Below are 9,948 nucleotides of genomic sequence, written 5' to 3'. Positions count from 1 at the left end.
CCACTCAGATTTTTAATAAACAGATACAAATTAAAAAAATAAATAAATAGATTAAAATTAAAATTCCAAAACAAACTCTGTAATTAAAATTTGTTTAGGGTCCGTTTGATAAAAATAGCGGTTGACTGATTAGCTAGCTGGTAGCTTATAACTTATGACTGATGGCCTGATGACTGATGACTTATAGTTTATAGCAGATGGTTGAGACTGATAGCTTATAAGCTCATTGAAGTGTTTGGTAAAATTAGCGGTTCAATTAACTTATAAATGTAAAATGACATAAAAGATATTTAATATATAATTATTTTATTTTAAATTAAAATAAATTATAAGGGTTAAAAATGGATTTTAATTAAAATAATAAGGATAAAAAAGGAAGAAAAAATAATAACCTATAAAACATAAGCTAAAACGCTATTTGAAATAGCGTCTGGAAAATAAGCTATAAGCTAGTAAAATAAGCTATAAGCTCGTGATGAAGAGACCGTTACCAAACGGGTCTAAATTATCATATATGAGCTTATAAGACATAAGACATAAGCTATAAGCTCAAAAACAGGTCTTACCATAAGCTATAAGCTATAGTCTCTATCAAAATATTATTATATTTTTAAAATTTAAATTAAAATATATAATATAATTATTTAATAGTAGTTGTGCTTTTAATTAATTTATACATTAATGTAAAATAAAAAGTTAATAAATACTCATAAAATTAAGAGAAAATAAAATAGTATAACATACAATCTTGTATATGTATTTTGTGAACATCTAAATTACTATAGACATTACTAACAAAAAAAATGCAACACATCAAACATGGGTGGAGGTTTTATAAATTATTGGGACTTATTAAATTAGGGGAATTATTATAAAGGATGGCTTAGTAATAAAAAAAACTAAAAATAAAAATAAGAATTTTATGTGACAACAAAGACTTTATTTCATCTTGTAATTCACCCCACTAACAACAACTTTTTTGACAATATAATTACTAAAATAAATATATAATAAAAAATTAGCAAATAACAACACAACACAAAAGGTTGTTTTTACCCAAAAAAAAAAAAAAAAAAGAAGACATGTTGTTCATAGTATGATTACTTAAAAACATAATAAAAAGTTTATTATCAAATAACAATAAAAAGAAGGCAAATCATTCACATTATTTATTTTATCTTCTTTTGATTTTAAAAAAAAAAATATTAAACCAATATCTCTGAAAAAAAAGATAAAAATTTTATGTGACAACAAAGACTTTATTTCATCTAACAAACGACAACACAACACAAAAGAAGACACGATGTTCAATAGTATGATTACTTAAAAACATAATAAAAAAGTTTATTAGCAAACAACAATAAAAAGAAAGCAAATCACATTAATAATAGTGAGATTGACATTAATAATAGTATCTTGAAGACCAGAACTATTGTAACTCGGATGCAGGTTTGGCAACAGAACCTGAGCAGGAAAAGTACAGTACTAGAAGCATGTACTTGAATTTGAAAAAGTACAGTGCTAGAAGCATGTACTTGAATTTGAAAGACTCGCTGCATATTAGGAAGATCCTAAAAGTCCCACATTGGTTGGAGATAGATCATTGAAAGAGTATATAAAGAGGGACACTCCTCACCTTACCAACCGGTTTTGTAAGGATGAGTTAGGTCAAACTCTAATATGGTATCAGAGCCTATCGATCGGACCATGGACCGTCCACCGTTAAAATCCACGCACCAAGCCCAAAAAGAGTGAGATGGGCGTGAGGGGGTGTATTAGGAAGATCCTAAAAGTCTCACATTGGTTGGAGATAGAGCATTGAAAGAGTATATATCGGAGGAAAGTTATGCTTAATAATCTTGCTAGACCCAAAGTTGTACACACACTATGGAGAGCTGCCAACAATAGCCTACCAACCAAGGAAAGATTGTAGAGATTTGGTATGATTGCAAAAGATGAATGTATTTTCTGCAGGTCAAGCGAGACACTAGACCATCTATTTTTTTACTGTCCAGGTTTGAGACCTATATGGGAGGGAGTCTTGCAGTGGCTACAATTGGAGCATAACCCTCAACAATGGAAGGAGGAATTATTGTGGTTCATCAATGCTTGTAAGAAAAAAGGATGGAAGCAGAGAATTATTCAACGTGCTGTCACTGAAATTGTGCATGAGTGTTGGAGGTATAGGAACACCATCTGCTTTGGGGAGAATATGAGTCAGCAACAAAGCATTTCCAACATCATAGATGTTGTAGTGTATAAATGCTGCCACAATAGAAACACTAGGCCTTATGTGAGTAGACTTATGTTACCTTGAGTTATGTGTTTTGGTCTGTTGGTATTTTTTGATGTGTTGGATCATAACTGATCACTTGAGCTGTATTGTTTTTTGAATCTTAATAAAGTTATATATTTGATTCAAAAAATAATAATAATAATAATAATAATAATAATGAGATTGACATTATTTATTTTAGCTTCTTTTGGATTTTAAACAAAAAAAACTTTTTATTATTATTTTAAGTAATCCTTCTGACTTTTGTCTTTTGGTTTTTATTGTATAAATTAAATTAACATAAAAATATTGTACAAAAATAATTAATTTAAAATGGAGAAAATAAGGAGAAAAATAAGAATTTATGAGAATGGAAACATAGAATAAAAAGACAAAGGTTAGAAGGATGAAAAGAATAGAAAATTTCTTTAGCCACCTCCCTATGGGGGTCACCCCCAGCGAAAATCCCAAAATACCCCTGCTTCGGAAATGAACTTCCGAAGCGCTTTTTTTAAAAAAAAAATTTCCATAATTCGGAAGTTCATCTCCGAAAACACCTCATGGGGGGTGTCTTCGGAGATGAACTTCCGAAAACACCTCATGGGGGGTGAATTCTGAAGTTCATTTCCGAATTATGCAGAAACTGTGTTTTTTTTTTATGTTTTTTCTTAAACAGTCTCGCATTTTAATTAAACGCAAACGCCAAATAAAATAAGCAACAGATAAACTGAAAATACTAATACGATAAATAAAATCCAAATAATATATACAAGCCGAACCAAATAGTAATAGTGTGCGCAATATACAATCCGAAAACAAAAAATAAATAAACCCGACCACTACTGGGTGTGCCTAACCCTCTCACCCTGAGCCCTCCTCTGCCGCCTGTACCCCGCCGCACGGCCCGCATCAGTGACGATCGCCTCCATCACGGCGACTGCGTCTGGACCGCCCTGATGAACGACACCCCGATCCAAGGCGTCCCGCCCAAGCATCTCTATCCGCTGGCAGATCGGCAGGGGATCAATGGCGTGGTCATCCTCGGCCTGCTGGTTCTCCAGGATCTCCTCATGTGCTGGCCTAGGAGCGCCGGGAACGTCGGGTCTCAGTAGATGATGGGACACCCGGTAGAACCATGTGACGTACCCCTCCTCACTGTGACAGTCCTGTGTGTCGCACGCTCGCGAAATGTGAACAGAGTCGCCACCAATATATTTATCCCGAAGGGAAAGGAATATCAGAAAACCTGGAATAAAGAAAGGATAAGAAAAGGTCTTGCGACCAAAGATCGGGTAAGAAGTCGGTTACGCGAGGGGAAGGTATTAGCACCCCTCACGTCTGTGGTACTCCACAGGATCCACTTATGTTTGTTCTATTCTAAGGGTGTATAAATCTAAAGCTTAATTACTAAGGGAATGCATGCAAATGAATAAAAAAGAAACACGGGGAAAATAAGGTTTTTAAATAGTTGTGCTCGCTTAGGCCCCGCGACCTAATGCCTACGTATCCTTTTCAGGAATCAGAGCGCCGTAGTTCGGCTCTTTAGTTTTTATTTGTTTTTGTGTTTTTTAGTTGAACAGTTACATTCGCACTCCGCTGCTCGACCTCTGGAGTCTTAAGCTGGGAATGGAGCGGAAATAACGTGTCCGATTAGGAGAAAGAATGCCCTGAAGGCAAGAGAAAGAATGCCTCGGAGGCAAGAGAGAGAAGAGAGAAAATTGGTTTGTGTTTTTTATGTAACTTCATGATGAACAAAACCCAATACAAGGTTCCGCACCACTTCGTTACTTTGATTTAGGTCTGAGCCTTTATTAGGTGTTTTAGATGTTTTTGGCTGGGTGTTTTTTAAGGGAAATTAATCTGCGAGTTGAATCACATAGAATGTATGATGTCAAAGAAACAGATTAGGGAATGAATCCCACTCATTTCTCTACATGGATAGAGAAACAGATTAGGGAATGAATCCCACTCATTTCTCTAATAATCGAGAAACAGATTAGGGAATGAATCCCACTCATTTCTCTTTGTAGTGATCGAGAAACAGATTAGGGAATGGATCCCACTCATTTCTCTTTCACTAAGTGTTCGAGAAACAGATTAGGGAATAAATCCCACTCGTTTCTCTCCCACTTTTAATGTGATTCGCCTCTTCCTTTGTTAAGTGTTTTAAAGTTGAAAAGGAAAAGGAAACAAAACTAGCCTAAGATGAAACTAGCCTAATATGATGGGAACCTCTAATTCCTAATGTTGTCATGGTTTCTACCTAATGGTTAGGAGCAAAAAGCGGCATGAGAATATAAGCATAAGCGGAGATCAATATTACAAGTAAAATACAAGTAAATAACGATACAAAAATTAGTGTAAAATGGCTAGCATAAACACTTGAAAATATGGTACAAGACATGAAAGTGAACGATGCGAAATAATACAAAAAATCGAATTAAGATACTATTATTTTTATGGTTTTTTATGTGCCAAAAAGACAAGAATTTGATCAAGCAAAAAGAAATGAAATAAAAGCCTAAACTATTATTTTTTTATATACATTTTTTTATGTCAAAAAAGTTGTATTAGAATCTAAGGATTAATAGGGAAAAGTCAGCATTTTATTACCTAAAGGAAACAATGAAAGAATCTAAGTAAAAATACTAAATTGCTAGTTAATTATGTGAATCAGGAGGGTGTAAAATGAATACAGGGGCGTGAATAGTAAGTTGGGTGCAAGGCCCATGAAGAGAAGCCCAATAGTTTTTGTTACAGATTTTTGTATTAAAGAGAAGGGGTGCAATAGGCCAGTGGGGTGAAGATAAGCAATTTCGGCCCAATGTATTGGTGATCCAAATTATTATTATTATTAATCATGTTCCAATATTTCTCTAGATTAATATCAAACTTATGTTAAAATCAATATTAAACTTTATATTAATCAAACTTTATGTTAAAATCAATATTAAACTTTATATTAATAAAACTTTATGTTAAAATCAATAAATCAATTCAGAAGATAAAAGGGGAATTAGGTCAAAAGATAGGGATGTTGAAGTTACCTGAACCTCCTCCTCTTCTTTATGTGAGCGGCGAACGGCGAACGGCGAACGGCGGTACGGCAACAACCTTCTCCGGTGCGAGCTTCTTTCGCCGTCATCGTGTTCGTATCTGCTTCAACTCTCTCGAGTCTCCGCTCTCAGATTCTCGATTCCTTTTCCCTTTCAATCGTTAGTCTTAGATCTCTTCTCTCTTCAAGCCGGATGATAGTGAACAACCAGAGAACGTCTTCAAGAAATCCAGGTAATCACGCTTCCTCTTGCTTCAGATTTCAACCACTTCGTTTTTCCCCTTGTTCTAATTTTCTGTGCATTGCGGTGTTATGAACATGCGTGGAGATGCTGATATTGATGAAGAGCGTGAAGTTATGAAGCAATGTTCAGAGATGTTGTGGATGCAGAGACAACGAGGTTCTTGAAGGTTTACTTCTTGATGAAGAATCTCTGATTCACGAAGCGTCTACTCTTCATTGTTTTCTTGAATTCGAGATGAAGAAGATTGATTGCAACTGTTTGTGATTTTCTTGTTCTTTTGCAGATTGAAGATTATACGAAGGTGGTGAATTGGTGGTTGAAAATGGTTGTGTGAAGAAGGTGGTTCAGAGTGATTGAAGAGGAAATGGAGGGAGGGAATTGAAGATGGTGAAGATGAAGAAAATGATGAATGAAGGTGAAAACTCGAGATGAAGTGAAGATCGTGATGAAGTGAAGAGAGGGAACCCTGAAGAATAGATCGATGCTTGATTATATATGGCTTCTCAGGTAAATTCTCCTCCTGATTTTTCTGTTAACCGATTCTGTTATGACCTATTTCCCTCTTTTTTTTCTCTGAATCCCCTTGGTGACTGTTATGTGATTCTGTTAATAGGTTAGAGAGAGTTATGACTCAGCTGCATTCTGTTGGGCAGTTAGTTACCTGTTCCAATTTCTGTTGAAAGTTAGTTATGGGGTTTTGAAAATTGGTTGGACATTCTGTTAGGGAGTTATAGGTAGTAACTGAATTTAGGTAGTTGGTTATGGATCAATTTGGAACTGTGTTGGTTTATTCTGAAACTGGTTTTTCTGATATATGATGTGGCTTTTGTTAGGCTTTTTGTTATGCTGAATGTATGCGGCCCGATTTTGATGGGTTTCGGACTGAGGTTTGAATTGGTTATCGGAATTGAAAATTGGAAGTTTTGAATGGATATGCAGGGTGCTGTTTGTGGTTGTATTGAAGTGTATTGGTTTTCATGTGTGCAGGGCATATGGTATGGTGGATACTGTTAGTTGCTTGTTGAATGCTGCAGGGCCATGAGTTATTCTCTCTTTTTTTCTCGAAGTGCAGCCAAAAGGAACGCTCACGTATGGGGCTGTTTTGATGAAGGCCAAAGATATATGGAGAGCATTTGAAGCAAGGACAATTGGGATGGGGTTTGGGAAGAATAATAGGCTTGTCACATATTTTCTCTTGTAATTTAATGAGCATGAATTAAATCTGAACTTTAGCAATTGCAATGGATTCTTTGTAATATAATGGACTCGTGGGTTTGAGATTGTAAATAAAGTGTATTTTTTGCAATAATAATTTTTTGGTGCTGTACTTGTAATGAGTGAGACTTGTAATGAAATTCTTGAATGAATTATCAACTTAAGCTTCCTGATAACACAAAGAATGAGTTATGATCTTAAGTTCTCTTTTTGAACGATGGCCGTCTGTTGAATTGGAATTTAAATGAAGCCTTTTGGTCTTGTAGAACTATTCCATTGGGTGAGCACGAGCCATTTTGGATTTTGGAGGACTCTTGTACTGTAATCAATAAGTAGTTGAGAAAGTGACTGTATTCTTGATCCCATGTCCCTGTTATTAATTAAATGATGTATGATATGTTAATGATTTTTTTAATGGGGGTATGCGAATGAATTGAAAAGCAAAAGCCAGATAGATGTAAAATAGGGTGGGCAAATTTTGGGGTGCAACAGCTGCCCCTATTTAATCGTCTTAAACCTGAAAGTAAGATTGGCGTTAGCCTTTCGAGCATTCGAGGTAGAAGAAGATTAAATACCAAGTGAAACCTGAAAATTTGCCTTGTGAGAGATGTGATCCACTGGGGAAAAGATGGTGTCAAATCCACTGAGGAAGAATGTTATCAATTCTGGATTGAATAAGGTAACTCTGGGTTAGAAATGAAATAAACATCAGCTCTGGGTTGAAAAAGAAATAATCAATTCTGGATTGAACAAAGGATAACCGTCAACTCTGGGTTGAGTGGGAAAAAGATAAGCATCAACTCTGGGTTGAATAAAAGACAAACATCAACTCTGGGTTGAATAAAAGGTGACCGTCAACTCTGGGTGAGTGGGGAAGAAACAAGACAACCATCAACTCTAGGTTGAGTGGGAAAAAGATAAGCATCAACTCTGGGTTGAATAAAAGACAAACATCAACTCTGGGTTGAATAAAAGGTGACCGTCAACTCTGGGTGAGTGGGGAAAAAGATAAGTATCAACTCTGGGTTGAATAAAAGACAAACATCAACTCTGGGTTGAATAAAAGGTGACCGTCAACTCTGGGTTGAGCGGGAAAAAGATCAACTCTGGGTTGAATAGAAGATGACCGTCAACTCTGGGTTGAGCGGGAAAAGACAAGGGATAACCGTCAACTCTGGGTTGAGAGGGAAAAGACAAGAGACAACCGTCAACTCTGGGTTGAGTGGAAAAAGAAAAAAGATAACCGTCAACTCTGGGTTGAGTGGGAAAAAGAAATCAATTATGGATTGAACAACAGATAACCGTCAACTCTGGGTTGAGTGGGAAAGGAATCAATTCTGGATTGAATAAAGGATATCGTCAACTCTGGGTTGAGTGGGAAAGACAAGAGATAACCGTCAACTCTGGGTTGAGTGGAAAAAAGAAGAGATATATCCGTCAACTCTGGGTGAGAGGGAAAGAAGAAGAAGAAGATAACCGTCAACTCTGGGTTGAGAGGGAAAGAAAGGGATAACCGTCAACTCTGGGTTGAGTGGGAAGGAAAGAAGATAACCATCAACTCTGGGTTGAGTGGGAAAAGAATCAATTCTGGATCGAATAAGGGATAACCATCAACTCTGGGTTGAGAGGGAAAGGAAGAGTCGATTCTGGATTGACTAAAAGGGTAACCGTCGACTCTGGGTTGAGTGGGAAAAGGCAAGAGACAACCGTCAACTCTGGGTTGAGTGGAAAAAGAAAAAAGATAACCGTCAACTCTGGGTTGAGTGGGAAAAAGAAATCAATTATGGATTGAACAACAGATAACCGTCAACTCTGGGTTGAGTGGGAAAAGAAACAATAAGAAATATCCGTCGACTCTGGGTGAGAGGGAAAAGGAAGAGATCAACTCTGGGTTGAATAAATGATAACCGTCAACTCTGGGTTGAGAGGGAAAAGAGGAAATCAATTCTGGATTGAATAAAGGATAGCCGTCAACTCTGGGTTGAGTGGAAAGAGATAATTAACTCGGGGTTAAAAGATGAAAGGAAAATCAACTCTGGGTTGAACACCAAAACATCAACTCTGGGTTGAAAAAAGGGATAACCGTCAACTCTGGGTTGAGTGGGAAAATATAATTAACTCGGGGTTAAAAGATGAAAGGGAAGTCAACTCTGGGTTGAACACAAAAACATCAACTCTAGGTTGAAGAAAAATGAACATGATTGACTTTGGGAGATGACACCACAATGGTAACTCTGAGTGATCCAGTGGAATATCAATTGAATGTTTTATAGGGACCTCATCTGATGAGTAACTTGGCTTATGCTTCATATGCAAATGTTTGATTAATTTTATGCACTTCTGAAGATGCGATGCAATGATTTCTATATGCGGTGTACTGATGGATTGTTCAGGGTTTCTGCTTTGTATGGAATAGATTAGGTGGAGTTCTGAAACTCTGTTTGCGATTCAAGGTGAGGGTGGATGCCCCTGCTTTATTAATGATCGGATCATGTGGGAAAAATGATAATGAGAATGCAAGATATGCATGATGATTGTATGATTATGAGTGTAATGATTGCTTGCGGGATACAAGAAGTGGATGAAGGATGCCCTTGCGGAAAGGTTTTTGCTTGAAGGATAGAGTTTGTGAAGGTGAGATGGATTGACTCCTCGACACCTATCTCAATATCTGACGCTTGATTGAAGATGAAGAAAAGGATTGTTACTAGCTTGCCCCAGCTTGTAAGATCTCTTGAGATAGAACTTTGATGATGCTTGAATCATGGAGATTGAAATGGTCTGCCCCAGCGTTGATCATGGGATGAATGCCCCAGATTGAAATGAACCTTTCCACCAGATGGATGCTTCAAGTATTTTCTTTGTGGATGACCAACCTTTGCCTTTGTAAGATTACTCGATGGAATTTCAATGTTGAACTTTCCTTGGTATCAAGTACTTACTTTCTGATTAGAGACAATTCTGTTTTGAAAAAGATAATGAGAATGCAATGCACATGTTAATCTCAAAGGAAAAGTTTTATTTGTCAAAATGTTGTACTGATACTAACACAACTGACAAGCAACATTAGGAGTCAGTCGAACATGATTTTACAGTTTGTATGCTTTCGGAACGGACCCTGCTTCAATTAGGACTTTTGAGGGTTGTAACGTGGTCGGG

This window comes from Vicia villosa, linkage group LG1 (genome assembly GCF_029867415.1).
Source record: "Vicia villosa cultivar HV-30 ecotype Madison, WI linkage group LG1, Vvil1.0, whole genome shotgun sequence".
Taxonomy (NCBI): domain Eukaryota; kingdom Viridiplantae; phylum Streptophyta; class Magnoliopsida; order Fabales; family Fabaceae; genus Vicia; species Vicia villosa.
The sequence above is the reverse complement of the archived record's forward strand: the minus strand, read 5'-3'. Positions refer to the sequence as shown.